The sequence below is a fragment of the Carya illinoinensis genome, chromosome 14 (genome assembly GCF_018687715.1).
Source record: "Carya illinoinensis cultivar Pawnee chromosome 14, C.illinoinensisPawnee_v1, whole genome shotgun sequence".
NCBI lineage: Eukaryota > Viridiplantae > Streptophyta > Magnoliopsida > Fagales > Juglandaceae > Carya > Carya illinoinensis.
In genome coordinates, this window is record NC_056765.1 from 31,326,064 (window position 1) to 31,342,329 (window position 16,266).

The 16,266-nt window shown below is 37.7% G+C and overlaps 1 long non-coding RNA gene across 1 annotated transcript; it reads left to right on the top strand.

The window, feature by feature from the left end:
- The first annotated feature begins 12,145 nt into the window (after positions 1-12,145).
- On the top strand, positions 12,146-13,133 carry LOC122294839. Its single transcript, XR_006237753.1, has 2 exons — positions 12,146-12,478; positions 12,592-13,133. It is a non-coding gene; the product is annotated as an uncharacterized LOC122294839 (long non-coding RNA).
- The last annotated feature ends 3,133 nt before the right edge of the window (positions 13,134-16,266 follow it).

Here is a 16,266-nt window from a genome sequence, read left to right on the forward strand (position 1 = left end):
GATATCCGCATAGTCATGTCATAAAAAACTTGAAAAAATCTGACAAAGTACCCCACACGTCCAATCATGTGTGTTTGGCGCACCAAGCCCATTTCCTGCAGGCTCCAGCAAAGCATACTTAAGGCCCCCATCCTCGACCTCCATCCACTCGAATGCTCTTTGGTACTTCTATGCCACATCCAACATAATGTATGTCTAGTTCCATCGAGTCGGAACATCTAAGCACAATGTCTTAGAATATGAAATTCCAAGTTGTTCTGCTATTGCCTTGAACTTGGATAGCCTTTAAGGGGAAGCCCTCACATACCGCACAATGTTGCGGACTCTGGTAATGGAATCATCAACCTCTTTTAACCCCTCAACAACAATTAGGTTAATTATATGAGCACAGCATCGAACATGAATAAACTCATGGTTGCAGATGACATCAGCTTTCTTGAACCATTCAATTGCAGTGTCATTGGCACTGGCATTGTCAACTACAATACATAAAACTTTTTGAATTCCCCAATCCTTTAAACAATCATCCATCAAAGCTCCAATGTTTGCACCCTTGTGATCAATAATTCCTTTGAACCCAATAATCCGTTTTTTCAACATCCACTCACTGTCGATGTAGTGTGCTGTGATACACATGTAGGAAATGTTGGAAGTCCATGTGTCAATCGTAAATGACACTCTCTGACCTGCGGTAATAAACATCTTTTTCATCTCCGCCTTATCTTTGGCATGCCTCTTTATACAATCTCGCATCACTGTATACCGTGATGGCAATGGAAATCGTGGCTCAATAGTCTTGACAAACTTTTGGAAGCCTCTTTTCTCGACTATGGTGAAAGGCATCTCATCTTGAATTATCATCTCTACAAGCATATCCCTCAATAATTTCCCACTGTATTGAGGGATGACCATTTTCTTAGTCTGTGTACCATCAATGGCTGTAGAAGTTTCGTAACTGAGTTTCATCTCATCAGTAGCCGCCAATCCCTTCGCTATTTTGTACCGCTGGCAACCATTAAGATGGGCTATCAAGACAGAGGTGCCTTGCTTTTTTTAATGGCATCCACAAAGTTGCCCACAGTGGTGGCATCTCGCCTGTGGGTTCTCACGGTCACCAGAAATCTTGGTGAAATGGTCCCATGTCCAAGATCTTTTTTTAGTAGTTTGTGGCTGAGGTGGCCTTTTAGGTGGAGGTGTTAGATCCAGATCATCTCCAATACCCATCTCCTAATCCTCATTAAACTCATCTTCATCTTCTATGTCTACTGGGAGTGGGAATTGGCTACTTGCACATGAAGTAGCTGCTCTAGAAGTGGGCCTAGATCTCGGTGTCAGTGATGGGATTGTGGCACTTGGATTCCCTTCTGACCTTCCACTAGGGGAAGCATCCATATCTATCAAAAATAAAATAAAATAAACAGTTACTATAAATAGAAAAAAAAAAAAAAAGACTTGAAGGCACAAGCATAGAACAAAAAAGGATCTTCAATGCAAAAACTTGCAAGGAAAGAAATTCTGCTAGTACATCAAGAGCATGATCAGCTGAACTATTATTTTCTAAAACTGTATGTCTAATGGTCTAATGGCTCCAAACTAATTCATGCTTCCTTAAGTTTCTACTCCAATGCATTGATAGGTACACCAATGAAATTATGAAACCCAGCTGCTCAGAAACTCTCTTTGACTACTGACTTGGAAACAGTTAAATTAGTTGCAGCAGTTTTTAGTTTCTTGTATTAAGAATGTGAAACTTTGGGAGAAGATCAAGAGGCAAAGAAATCTGTTAAGCTAAGGGAGACTTGGAAACTTGTGACAAGACTTAACCTCAAAGTCAAAGCAGTATAGTTATTATGCCATTATTTTTCAGACTAAATCTTCTTAAGAGTTCTGTCCAGAAGAAACAACTTTCCCCTTTATTTTCTTGTTTCCCCAGCTTGTTTGATCTGTAGTTATACATTATTGAACCTAATGGCTGGACGTGAAATACATTTATATATATATATATATATATTTGGAACCGATATAATTTAATTGATCCCTTCTCTCCTCCAGCCGGCCCTTAATTTTCTCTGACCTTATATCTCATGACATGTGTAAGCATATAGAAATTAGTCCTCGATCCATCTGCATATTATCTAAATGTGTGTGGCAGCTTTATGCATGCCACTGTATAATATTATTGGTGTGAGAAAACAATATTTAAGTAGTAATATGCTCTTGATCATGTCTTAACTGGTCCTCCTCCAATATATATATATAGGGAAATTGATCAGGGTGCATATAGAGATCGTCAAGATGATCAGCAGGATATAAACGGTAGAGGATATCGATTGGTCTTACCAGAAGATGGATATGAATGGAAAAAATATGGCCAGAAGTTCATAAAAAATATTGGCAAAGTCAGGTATACGTAAAGGATTATAAATTATTAGATCTTGTCTTAATTTGTATGAATGATTTCATTTATTTAATTTCTTAATTTCAAATACATGTAATATTATAAATATTGCACTACCTATATATATACACATACAAATTAGAAGCGCTAGCTAGCAGCTGCTAAATAATCTGCACATATATATATATATAATCTGCAGGCAGGATATATAATGAGTAGTGATATTCCATGATTAATAATATATGAATGGTACTGATGATGATGATCAGAAGCTATTTCAAGTGCCAAAGAAGTAATTGCTAGTACTGATGAAATGAATCATGCATGCATTCATCATTCTGATTTGGATTGCCTTTGTAACCTATTAGTCTTCTTGACTTTATCATACATTTCTTCCTCCTTGAAGTCATACATAGTGTTTGTATGTGTTTCGCAACCTATTATCTAAATAAAACTTAACGTATTTAATATTATGAAATCTATGTATATCTCTATTTGAACTTTCGAATTGTAAAAAATGTGTGATATGGAATTAGCTTTTGGCTAAAGCATTAATATCAGCAACTTGCACTTTTAAGAGCATGTTCGATTGCATTACAAGAATGTAGTTTTCGCCATATGCTTCTTTGTTTTCCATTGTGATTGATTGTTCTAATTACTGCTTGCTCTAGTGCAAAAATTATTTTCTGTGAATTTTTTGCTCGATCTGTATGGACTGAGTTTCAGGTGAAGAGATTCTTGTGAGAAAATAGTTCGGGCTTTGAGGCATTTATTCAAACAGTTTGCACTCATCTTCCATTTACACCTCAACAACAAAAAATCACATACTGTTATGATTCCTAAATGAAAAAAATAAACTTACCAATTAAAATGGTGGTGCAGGCAGCACTGTGTTGACGGCTGGTAATGCAAAATTGCAAATGTTGGACCGTGCGGCAGAGCTACAACGGCGGCACCAAGAAGAAATGAAATGGGGATGATAAACGGTGTTTAAGAAATGAAACGAGACAATGAGACTGAGAGACTAAGAGTGAGAAATTCCTCTTGAAAAACCTGTGCTATTTGCGATTCTGCGAATGGAAGAAGAAACGAAGAAGAAACAGCCTTGGCGGTTTCTAATTTCTATACCCAGCCATACAATGTTGTTCCTATCTAAAAGGAACGCCATCGTTTAACTTATGAATGTAAATAAACACAGATGCAAAACGACATCATGTGGCTAGAATATGAAAGAATTTGATGATGTCTCGCGTCACTTGGAATTGGAGGCTGAGCGTCTAAAGGCTGCTAAGCCCAATCATACAACCTATGTGGCTAATTCTGGTTCACGCAAGGCATCAAGGCCTAAGCGCAAGAAGTCTAAGAATGGGGTAGCTGCTGGACAAATTAAAAAGGTGTCAGGAACTTCTCAGCGCACCAAGATTAGAGAGCACGGGAAGAACAAGTCAAAATTAGAGTGCTTCAACTGCAAAAAGATTGGCCACTTTGCTCGTGACTGCATTAAGCTGAAGAAGGTACACACTGACTTCTCACATTGTTTTTGTAACTAGCCATGTGATAGTTGCTCATTCCTATCGTGTGTGGACTGTTGATTCAGGAGTGACCTAGCACATAGTGCGAGACAAAGTTGAATTTGTGGAGTATCGCCTGATTCCAGCTGAGAGCTGTGATATCAAGGTGGGAAATGGAGCTAGCGTGGAGGTACTGGGACTTGATACCTACAAACTGAACTTGCGGGGTGGCCACACTCTTTTCCTCCACAATGTGCTATACGCTCCCGAGATTCGACGAAACTTACTTTCAGTTGTTACTCTATTAAAACTTGGTTTTTGGATTGTTTTTTAAAACAATTATGTTTCCTTTTATTTGGGCCATGTGTTTTATGGTAATGCTTTTCTACAAGACAGTTTTATGATATTGAATTTGGATTATTCTAATATGAATGAATCTATTGCTTTTGTTTCTTCATCTACTGATAATTTGGATTCATATACATGGTATGCTAGGCTTGGCCATATAGGGAAAGATAGAATGGCTCGGTTAGCTAGAGAAGGCCTGATAGGCAATCTCACTATGGTCATCTTTCCCACATGTGAACATTGTCTAATGGGAAAAGCTAAGAGAAAACCATTTGGAAAAGCCACTAAGGCATCTTTTCCACTGCAATTAGTCCACTCAGACATCTGTGGTCCAATGAGTGTGACGGCAAGACACGAAGGTGTCTACTTCATCAATTTTATAGATGATTTTTTACATTACGATCATGTCTACTTAATCTCCCATAAGTCTGGAGCATTAGAGTGTTTTAGGCGATATCTAAGAATGGTTGAGAATCAATTAGACAAGAGTTTAAAAACTCTAAGAACTGACCGAGGATAAGAATATCTCTATGAGCAATTTAAAAGGCTTTGTGATGAAAAAGGAATCAAACGACAGTTAACGATGCCGAGTACGTCGCAACAAAATGGCGTGGTGGAAAGGAGAAATCGAACACTGCTTGAGATGGTTCAGTCAATGATGGCACAAGCAAACCTACCAATTTCTTTTTGGGGGAATGCACTTTTAACTGCTACCTACATTCTTAACCGAGTGCCCTCCAAATCAGTCATTTCCACCCCATATGAACTATGGACCGGCCAGAAACCCAATTTGAGTAACTTGCGGCCATAGGGTTCAACGGGTTTTGTTCATGATCTTTCTCATAAGTATGGAAAGTTAGGCCCTAGAGGGAATAAGTGTATCTTTATAAGGTACTCAGAACACTCTAAAGGGTATGTGTCAATAGGTGAACAAATTGATGGAAGTGTGACTGAGATTAAGTTACGAGATGTGGATTTCATTGAAGATGAATTTCCAAGTAGAGGTGAGGTTGATAGGAGTTTAGAACTTCATGAGATTTTGGAACAAGAGGTAAGTGCTCCAAGGAATTTAGTTGAGAATGGGGAAGAAATTCTTCAAGCTCCTACAAATTATAAAAAGGACTTGAATCTGAGTGAGAGCACACCACTTGTCAATCAATCACAACAGCCTCAATCACATAAAAGCACATGTGAAAGTATTTCCCATCGTTGTTTTGAGATTGAAGGGAAAGCTTTTATGGTAGCTCCGCATGATGATGATGAGCCTGGAACAATTCATGAGGCTCTCTCATCTTCTAATAAAGATGAGTGGATGAAAGCTCTTAATGATGAGATTGAGTCTATGAAGACCAACCAAGTCTAGGATTTGGTTGATCTACCGACAAGGCATAAGACTATTGGGAACAAATGGGTTCTTAAAATCAAACGCAAGTCGGATGGAACGATAGATAAGTACAAAGCTTGCTTAGTGGTGAAAGGATATATCCAACAGGAGGGTATAGACTATGAGGAAACATTTTCACTAGTGGTGAGGTTTGCTTCAATTCGCCTAATTCTAGCTATAGTAGCAAACATGGATTTGGAACTCTACCAGATGGATGTTAAGACAACATTTCTCAATGGAGAACTAGATAAGGAGATCTATATGGATCAACCAATGAGTTTTGTGGTCAAAGGTCAAGAGCGCAAAGTGTGCAAGCTCAAACAATCTATATATGGCCTAAAGCAATCATCTAGGCAATGGTACCTCAGAGTCCATCGAGCCGTTCTTTTGAATGGGTTTATGATGATCACAAAGGACCATTATATCTATGTCAAAAGGTCCAAGAAGAGTTTCATTATATTGTTATTATATGTTGACAACATACTACTAGATGGAAATGATAAAGGGTTGATAGTCTCCACAAAAGAGTGGTTATCCTTCAATTTTGAGATGAATGATATGAGTGAGGTAGAATACATTCTGGGAGTTAAGATCTACAGAGATCGCTCAAAGAGACTTTTGTGCTTGTCCCAACAGACTTACATAAAGAAAGTTCTTGAGCACTTCCTAATGAGTGGATGTAAACCCATTAACACCCCTGTTGCAAAAAGCGAGAACCTATCTAAAGAGTTGTGTCCTAAGACTCAAAGAGAAAAGGAAAAGATGGCCCATGTCCCATATGCTAATGTTGTGAGTAGTCTAATGTACGCAATTATGTGTACTTGGCCTGAGATATGCTATGCAGTTGGCTTAGTGAGTAGATTCTAATCTAACTCCGGAGTAGCTCACTAGAAAGCAGTCAAGAGAATTATGCAATATCTCAAGGGAACTGTAGACTATGCGCTATGCTATCAGGGTTTAGATTTGCACCTAAGAGGTTACAATGATGTTGATTGGGGCAGTGACCTAGATGAGCGCAAATCGACCACTGGGTATGTCTTTCTGCTCAACAATGACGCCATTACATGGAGTAGCAACAAACAACCCTGTATAGCTTTATCCACCATGGAAGCAGAATACATAGCTTGTTCTACGTCAGTTCAAGAAGTTGTTTGGTTACAGAGGTTCCTCAATCATTTAGACATTGGCACAGATAATTCAGATCTGGTGACAATATTTTGCGATAGCATGGCTGCTCTTGCATATGCTAAGGACTCTAAGTACCATGGAATAACCAAACACATAGATATCAAATATCACTATATCAGAGACATGGTAGCTCAAAAGGAAGTGGTTCTGAAACACCTTTCTATGAGTCGCATGGTTGCTAATCCCTTAATGAAGCCTATAGCAAGAGATGTCTTTGAGGCTCATGTTAGGAATCTAGGACTACGTAGATTGTAAATGTAATTTGTGTTCAAATAACATTGAGATGTAACCTTTCCTTTGGGATATTAATACAATATGATTTATGTGACGCCCCCAAATCCCCACGCACGAATACAGGGAAATCGAGTCGTCCGGATGATGACATCATGGGTCATCACCCTATCGACGTGTGCCAAGTGTGTGTATAAGCAACGAATGTGCACGAGAAATACGTAGCGAAAAGCAAAGTCAATAACTAAGTACCAGAATTTTTCTTAATTTAATACAAAGCTGTTCAAAACATACATAATAAAATATTACATAACACAAATATAGTTCAAAAGCCAAATACAAAGCATAACCCAACTCAGAACTCCGGCGGAGCCGCCTCCTCGGGCTCAGACTCCTCCTCCTCCTCAAACTCTGCACCAAAATCTACGGATCCAAAAATGGTGCCGCAGGTAAGTAAAATCCAAATGCCATTAGATAAAAACATATTAAACTCAACAATATGCATGAAAGAAAAACCAATGCACATGTCCCATAAAACCATAATTTTCCCACGCACGCCAAAAACGCATTTGGCCCACAAAAACATATCCTTAAAACCAAGCCTCGCCATTATCCCAGATAATGGCCCAAACCACCATTTTCCCAGAAAATGGATCAAAAGCCTCGAAACCAAACCTCGCCATTTTCCCAGAAAATGGCCCACATCCGAAAACCATAAAAACAATCCGATTATGCATGCACCATGATCTCCCCTAGGGATCATCCACACACCCTGGCTCTGTGCCACACCGCAGGTAACGACTACGCATGTGACACCTAAACGAGCGATGCCCAGACTCGCGCCCTGCGCGTACCTGGCCAGGCCATCCTCTAGTCCCCGCCACTCTAGGGACCACGGAGTCGACACGACAGCGTTACCATATCGTGCGATCCGGTCGTCGCCCTGCGACAACCCAGGGGATGTCACTCAGTATTATTCACTCCCGAGTGACCAGAGGAGCTCCACCGAGATAATAACTCATCCCGGCTTGGGCTCGTGAGACTCACACACCCGAAAACCATTTACGCCAACAAAACATGATTTTCTCAAATAAATAAAATGCACATATATGCAATATGTAACGTACGCCTCATGGCTCAAATAAATCAAGCAATCACAAACAACCAAAATCAAGCACTCCGCCCTCAAACCATCCGACCCCTTAACTCCTCGGAATCAGTCCGGAATCAGCCAACTAACAACAAATATTTATTGTATGAGCAAAATATATTTAAATCTAAAAGTAGACTTTGAAAAATACTTACAGCGCTATATGGTATTTTTTAGAAAGCACGCGGCGTTGCAAACGGCGGAAGAAAAGCAACGTAACAGTAAAATTTCACTGTGGCCGTGGGTTGTAAAATACCCACTTTTGAACGGGGACAAACCAAAACTCGGGATTGATAGGAAATGGTCTAAGAATGTTTATGAAGCTAAGGGAAGTGGAGTTTGGCCGTGGGTGGCGGCGAAAACGGCGGAGGAAGACCAAAATACCCAAATCGGAAAGCTAGCTCGTGGGAGCTGTTCCGGCGACTGTTAGAGGCCGGAAATGGGTGGGTTAGGACGGCAAGGAGTCGGTGATGAAGTGGTGAAGAGGTGGTGGCCGGAGGTGGAGCGACGGTGGCAGATCGGAGCAAAAACCGTATGGCTTGATGGGCTTTTTTCGGCTAAACGGCGGCTCTGTTGGTGGTGGAATTTTGTGGGGTGGTTCACCGGAGGGAGGGGAAGAAAATGGTGGGGTGGTGTGCCGCACGGTGGCCGGCGGCGGTGGGTCTGGGCAGATGGTGCTTTCGACGTGAAGGAGAGGAGAGAGAGAGAGAGAGAGAGAGAGAGAGAGAGAGAGAGAGAGAGAGAGAGAGAGAGAGAGAGAGAGAGAGACGGACGGGGGAGGGGGTCGCGCGGGAGGGAAGGGGAAAAAGGAAGAAAAAGAAAAAGAAAAAAGAAAGAAAAGAGAAAAAGAGAGAAAGGAAAAAGAGAAAAGAAAAGATGGAGGGAAGAAATGAGGTCCAATCCTCACTCCGGAAAACAAAACAGATCCGTCGAAAACGAGATTAAAAACCGTAAAACGACTAAATAAATAAAACACAACAGCAAATAAATAAAAACCAATTTAAAACGCAATAATTTAAAATAAATAAATCAATATATTAATTAAATTAAAAACAACCCTTCAGTGAAAATACAAGTAAAAGCGGGTCATCACAATTTAGTTCTTTTCTTTATCGTATTGTTTTTTTTAATACACAGATACAAGATATGTCAACAGGCTTAGATCGGCTCACTCACACGAGCGATCGCCTCTAGCGCTTGAGTAGCGAGTAGAGATGAGACATTGTGTCCTTAGGTACTTGTCCAAAGGGATAAGTTGGTTGACACAACGATATGTCGCCTCAGTGGGAGCTAAGATGAGGTCCATTGAGAGGACTAGGCATGGGTTACCCCACAATCTATGTAGCCTGTGGTTAGCCAGATGCGAGATCCTTTTTGACACCTTAGAGGTGAGCAAATAGAGGAATTCAAGTTAGATGCTTAAGGAGCAACTAGACTAAGATCCGTACGGTGTTGATATAGAAATATGCTCTTTGAGAAAGAGAAATCCACCGTAACATGTGTTTCATACTACATGTGCTTATTCGACCTTATGAATAAGTGAGTAAATAGTTCCCTACTTTCTCACTGTGTGAGTCTCATATTTTAAATGTCCTTTATTTACCTTTGACTATGTTATGCAATGAAGGTTGTGATGTCTGCTAGATTGGCATACTGTCTATGACCATGATTGATACGGTCTAAAGAGCCATTGCTGGGAAAGTGGTTTAACTGAAGTTGAACGACATGAGGGCAAAGGGAAGACTATTTGATATCGTATCTTCAATGGTGTTTGTCGACGTCAAACTATGACGCTACATATTGGTAGCAACTAAGGTAGTGAACACATTGAAATGATTTGGAGATAGTCAAACATTATTCTGAGCTTCTCTAAAAACTCTAGAGGGTTCGAAAATGTTTGATCTTGATGCGATCGAATGAGTTTAGGATATGACCAAACACTTTAGGGGTGTTACTATGCTTTTCTCTAGGAGAGATTTGGTGTATGTACTCCCACCTTTCTACAGATGTGCTTGGTGGTCACACGACCTATTTATTTGTATGAACAAGATTGAGAACATTAGAGAGATGTAGACATGGGGTCATGCCCACTGTGTGCGAGTGGGAGATGTTGGACGGAGGGGCGCCCACGTGGGCAGTCCCCTCCCCTCCTGTACGTTACAAGCCCATGAATGCATGGTTTTAAGGCCATGCATTACATGGCTTGTAACATCTAACGCATGGCTTTAAGGTCATGCATTACCTAAAGAGTAAAGCCTGGCCTTTAAGGCCAGCCGTGTAGGGTGGGCTATATATAGCCCCCCTCATTTGGTTCTTGGTAACAATCTGAATAGTGAAATCTCTCTCTTTTTTGTTCTCTCTTGAAATAGTATTTAGGTTATGGATTCGTTAAGTGTTACTCTAACTTTATACTATGTAGTACACTTCACTACTAAGAGGAAACGCTTGAGATTTGTTGATCTGGAGAAACTTATGGAGTAATTTTATAAGCTGAGCTTGAGGTACTTTCCGTTGTGCTTTCTTACACTAGTTAAAAAACTAACTGGATGTAGCATGTATGTAGATGAATGAACATGAAGATCATCAATTGAGATGAATCACTTATGTAAGCCCAACTCCTTAACAAAATAAGGCAATAACTTTCCCTAATTGGTTGAAATATCTTCCACATTAACTTTGGGCAATCTCCCATGATAGTTGGTAGGGACAAAACTTGGCATGAGTTTTATTTAGTAAAGACATGAATAGAAGCTTTGTAAAAGCATTAATGGGACAAGACTATCACAAGATCAATATTTAAAAAAAAAAAAAAAGGAAAGACAAACAAAAAGAAAAAACTAACAGAAAACAGGAGAACAAATGATTCAAGAAGCTGACTTCTTCTTCTTCGTCCTCAACTTCTTTTAATAACTAAGAGCAACAAGGATATTAATTGGGAGCTTGTACTATACACGAAAAAATCTTAATATTTTGTCTCTGAGAAATACTTTAATCATAAAGAAATTATACAAAGTAATCTCACAAACTGATCTGATTTGATGTGATTTATTATATTGTAAAATTATTTTTATTATAAAATAAATCTAATAGATCGCATAAAATTATGTCTATTTGTGAGATTGTTTTTGTGTAATCTCTTTGTGGCTATAACTGTCATTTATTATCTGCAATTTCTGTGTTTTAGTAAGCTATGCATGCACATCCCACTATCACGCCCTACATGGGCGATTGAAGCTAGGAAAACAACCCTGCAATACATATGGTAATCTCCGCAAATTAGTTTATGTGACATTCAAGATTGCAAGAGCTATTAAGGCGTTAGTGGATGTGTGCCAAGTCTCCCCCATCCAGCTTATAAAAGGGGAATTTAATTATCATCAAATCTAACTTCTTAAATTACAAAAAATGATAGACCTCTAATTATTTTTTATAATTCTTTTACAACTAACCAATGTGACTGTGCCACCTCATTATTAATCGTTTTCTTAATTTAAATGTTTTAATATTATAAAATTATTCTCTCTATCATTATTCTTAAATTAGCGTGTCAAATAGGTCATGCTCAAAGAAAAAATAAATAAAATTTAAGTAGAAATTAATCAAATGGTCAACATTTTAAATTTTGAGCTCAATTAAAATTTAAAATTATTAAATAAATTCGGTTTAAGATTAAACAAAAAATAGTACTAGATCTGAAATTTATCAATCCCACAAATTAACGTGGATTCATCTAATCCTTTATATTTGTTTTATAATAAAAATAACTTTACAATATATATGATAAATTATATTAAATCACGTCAATTTATGAGATTATTTTTATGTAATTTCTTTATGATTAGAGTATTTCCTATCAAAATTTTCAAAATAAGTATACAAAACTTGTCTTTGTTAATACGGTAAATATCATTAACTATTGTGTATTGTTCAAAGTTTCCATGGTCGTCTTAACAATTTATTGTTTATGTTTGAAACCAGGAGTTATAGCCACTTGTCACCTTCGTCAATCTCGACGTGATAAAGTTGAACCTCCCGTATCATGGCAGTGATACGTTGCTTCTCAGCGCCATAAATTTGGGCGATCCCTCGTTCAACTTATCGTGAAGATTATACAGCGTGGCCCCGACAACCATCTTTTAGCTTTTAAAAAATTTCGATTACATTTTCGTCTGTTTCGATTTCGCCTTAATAGCTACAAATCCCCAATTCTATGAACTCCCAAAAGAACCCTAAAACCCCAAATCCGATCTCACTGACTCCGATTGAAGGTAAATTTCTATCCCTTTGACCATTTTCCCTAATACCCAATTCCTAATTTATTCAATTTTCCATTTTTTCAGATTTTCTTTGTTTTAAATTTCTTAGATGTGTGAATGTTTAGGTAACGGAAAAGATTGAGAATGTTTGAGGAGGGCGGAGAAGCAGTAGAGACGAAGAAGAGGAGGAGTGCCCGGATATTGGAATTGGAGGGAGAGAAGGAGAAGAAGAAGAAGCACAACGACGGAAAGGACCAACAGGAGGACAACTAAAATCCAAATCCAAATCCATGGTTGAGGCTTCTCAGGATTCTCAGCAAGAGGACCATGTTATGTACCTGAAGTAAAGCGATGAAGTAAAGGAGAAAGAAATAAACATAGCGTTTTGGGTCTTTAGTAAAACTATGCGTTTTGTTTGGGCTGTTCATTTTGTGGGACCTTTGCCCGACATTTGGGTACTGTTATTTTTACAGTCATTTTATCAATTCTTACTTCTCTTATGGTTTATGATGTACGAGCTGGTGGGGGTATATAGGAGAGCAGAGAGGAAAGTAGAGGAATATCTTGAATCTGGAAAATTGTCAATAGTTTGATTTGTAAGGAGGTTGGGTTCCCTCGAAGAATCCCTTATCAATATATGCGTGACTCTCTTTATCATTTTTACAAATACCTTCGATACATTCCTTATTTTCATCACAGCAGCCATCTTTTACGAGTCCATCCATTTCCTTAGTTACATCACAACAATTCCCAACACTCTCCGTTTCTGAAAATGGCAACAGGGCAAAAATAATCACCCAAGCAAGCATTCCTGCACCAATCCTTAGTTTCGCCTTGAAAATGTTCATAATCACATCCGGGCCAATTTGTATTTAGCATAGCATGAAGGTAAAAAAGATCCGTTTCCGGCAATGATTCGTTACAACTTTGTTGGATAAAGTTTGCTTTACATCCTTTCCTTTCATCATCTGGATCAATGTAACAGTATGCTTCCGGGCATAATGCATATGCAACGAGGTCTTTGATCATCTCCTAATTTGCAGTAGCTGTTGAACCACAAGTTCCACCGCCTGTATCTTCCAGTATGTCGCAGATAATAGGAGGTATGAAGTTTGGCATAGGTCCAAGCCAAAGGCCAACTCGTGGAATTCGGAATATTAGTGCATTTTGGGTATACATAATGCCTAAAAACTCCATCATATTCAAGAATTGATCTCTGATAAAAGTCTTGCGTAGATCCGGCATTCGATAATATCATATTAAGTATGCTTCCGTTTACTGCTGTAAGGTATATAGAACCAGACTGGTTGAAGACAACCTGAAAACCACTGCCCACAGTTTCGCTTATCCAATAATCATGATTAGCAGAGTCCAGTGGAAAATAACTAGTTTGAAGCACAAAATTTCCATCCGATTTCAGTAAGAACTGGAATCTTCCGTTTGAGTAAGTCGTTTCCGAGTAACGTGCGACAAGTTTTCCGAGCCGATCAATAGTGTTTATGGGTAATATTGTATCAATTGGAAATTTAAAACTCTCCCACAAATACACAGAATTCTGGGTTGCCAGCACCAAGTTTCCGCTGTCAAGCATGGCTGCATACGCAACACTTGAACGCAGTAAATCAGCTCCCCATATCTCTTTGCCTTCTGGGTCATTGAGCACAAATTTGCCGTCTGTAGTAAGCTTAACTTTGGATTGGTTTCTGTAAGTTTGAGCTGAGGTAGAACATGCCATCATCAACAGAAGAAGAAGCAACGAGCTGGGGAGAGGATTTGGCAACGCTAAAGCCATGGAATGATCAAGTTTGTATTTCTCAGGAGATGATTAGTTAGATGGATTAATAACAATTGAAAGATATACTGGACATGAATACATTCGTTCCCTTCCAACCATAGAAAGAACTCAAACTCAAACAGGATACCATGTTAGGAAATTTCATTTGAATGTTTCAGTATTTTTAGGACTATTCAGAGATTCGACTAGCGACATGGCAAGACGAGACGTTCCCAACGCCCACTTTTTGACAATTTGTTCTGTTTTTTAACAAAAGTATCTAAGAAATGCATCTCATGTTTGTACAAGATTGGACTCCATAGATTATGAATTACAATATTAGTAAGAACTTAACGATGAGAATTGGATATGAAAACCATTTCCTTAAAGGGTAGCAGTAGCACTAGGGCTGCAAACGAACCGAATCGAGTCAAATTCGAGCAGGGGGTCAAGAGCTCGTTTAGCATATATATCCGCTCGAACTCAACTCGAGCTCGAAAATTATTGAAAATTTCTGATCGAGCTCGGCTCGTATAAAATAAATGATGATCGAACTCGACTCGAACTCGAATACAAAAAATATACGAGTTTATACGAGCTCGAGTAGCTCGACTCGAGCTCGGTTAAAATCTGATCCACAATTTTATTTTATTTTTATAAATAAATGAGATTATTTCTTTTAATCAATTTTAACTAGATATCAATGTAACATTGATTCATTGTCACTTTCCAATACATATGGCATCAAGAATGCCTAATACATTAAAGTCATTTAAAAAATTATATAATTAAACTATTAATTTAATATTAAATATTCGATTATCATTGATATAATATTAAATATGGCCAAAAAATCAAAATATGATTAGTTAAGAAAGTGTCGCAATCAATTAGAGTTGTTTATTTTTATAAAATTTTTCTATTTGACTCAATAATTCTTTTATGAATTAGATAAATTATTATTGTAAAATAATAAAACATGTTACTTATACATAAACTTAAAATAACAACATATATTATTTTTTATATATATTACTTATACAAAGTATAAAAAATAATATACATAGCATATAAAATATATATAATAAAAGAATACATGTAAGTATATATGTAAATATATATATATATATATATATATATATATATATATATATATATATATATTACGAGTATTGTGACGAGTTCAAAACGAGTCGAATCGAGTTTATACGAATATTGTTCACGAGCCTAAACCGAATCGAGTCGAAATTATACGAGTTTTGCTCGTTTAATATTCGAACCAATATTAATGTTCACGAACAACTCATTTATTAAATGAAACGAGTCCGAGTCGAGTTTATACGAGTCGATCTCGAATTGTTCACGAGCGGCTCTGTTCATTTGCAGCCCTAGGTAGCACTATGGCTACCTCTGGTAGCTCCCAGGTATCTCCTGCTAGTTGTAGTGTATGTTTTTATTTTTGACCCTCCTTTTACATGTACTTTTTTAACATTTTTAGATATTTTTTTATAAAAAAGTTCATAACATTAATTTAAAAACACTTACTTAATCATTAAACCCAAAAAGAAAGGAAAAAAAAAAAAAGGCCAGCCCAAGCATTTCCCTACCTTAAAAGTAGTACATTGATGCGATTATTAGAAATGTTGGAATAGGCAATTTTGGTTGTTAGTAGTTGCACTCTTGCCATTGTTGGGTCGAATAGGTACATTTTAGTGGTCTCTTGGTAATTAAAATATTACTACTTCGCATTATCATTATATTTTTAGGGAAATGTCTGAGATTTCCATAATAAATTTTGAGCATATTTTTCGATAATAGTTTTTTTACGTAATAATTAAGTAGATGTTTTTTTTTTTATTGATATTGTCATGAATTGTTTTAAAATTCTTAAGAATATAAAGAAATGCATGAAAAAAAAGGTAGTTTGCCTTGAGAGAATCCCACCGTGGGATTTCGTGCCACCTCTTTTTTAATTATTTTTTACTTTTTACTACTATTTAATATTTTATTATAACTTTTTATTTAT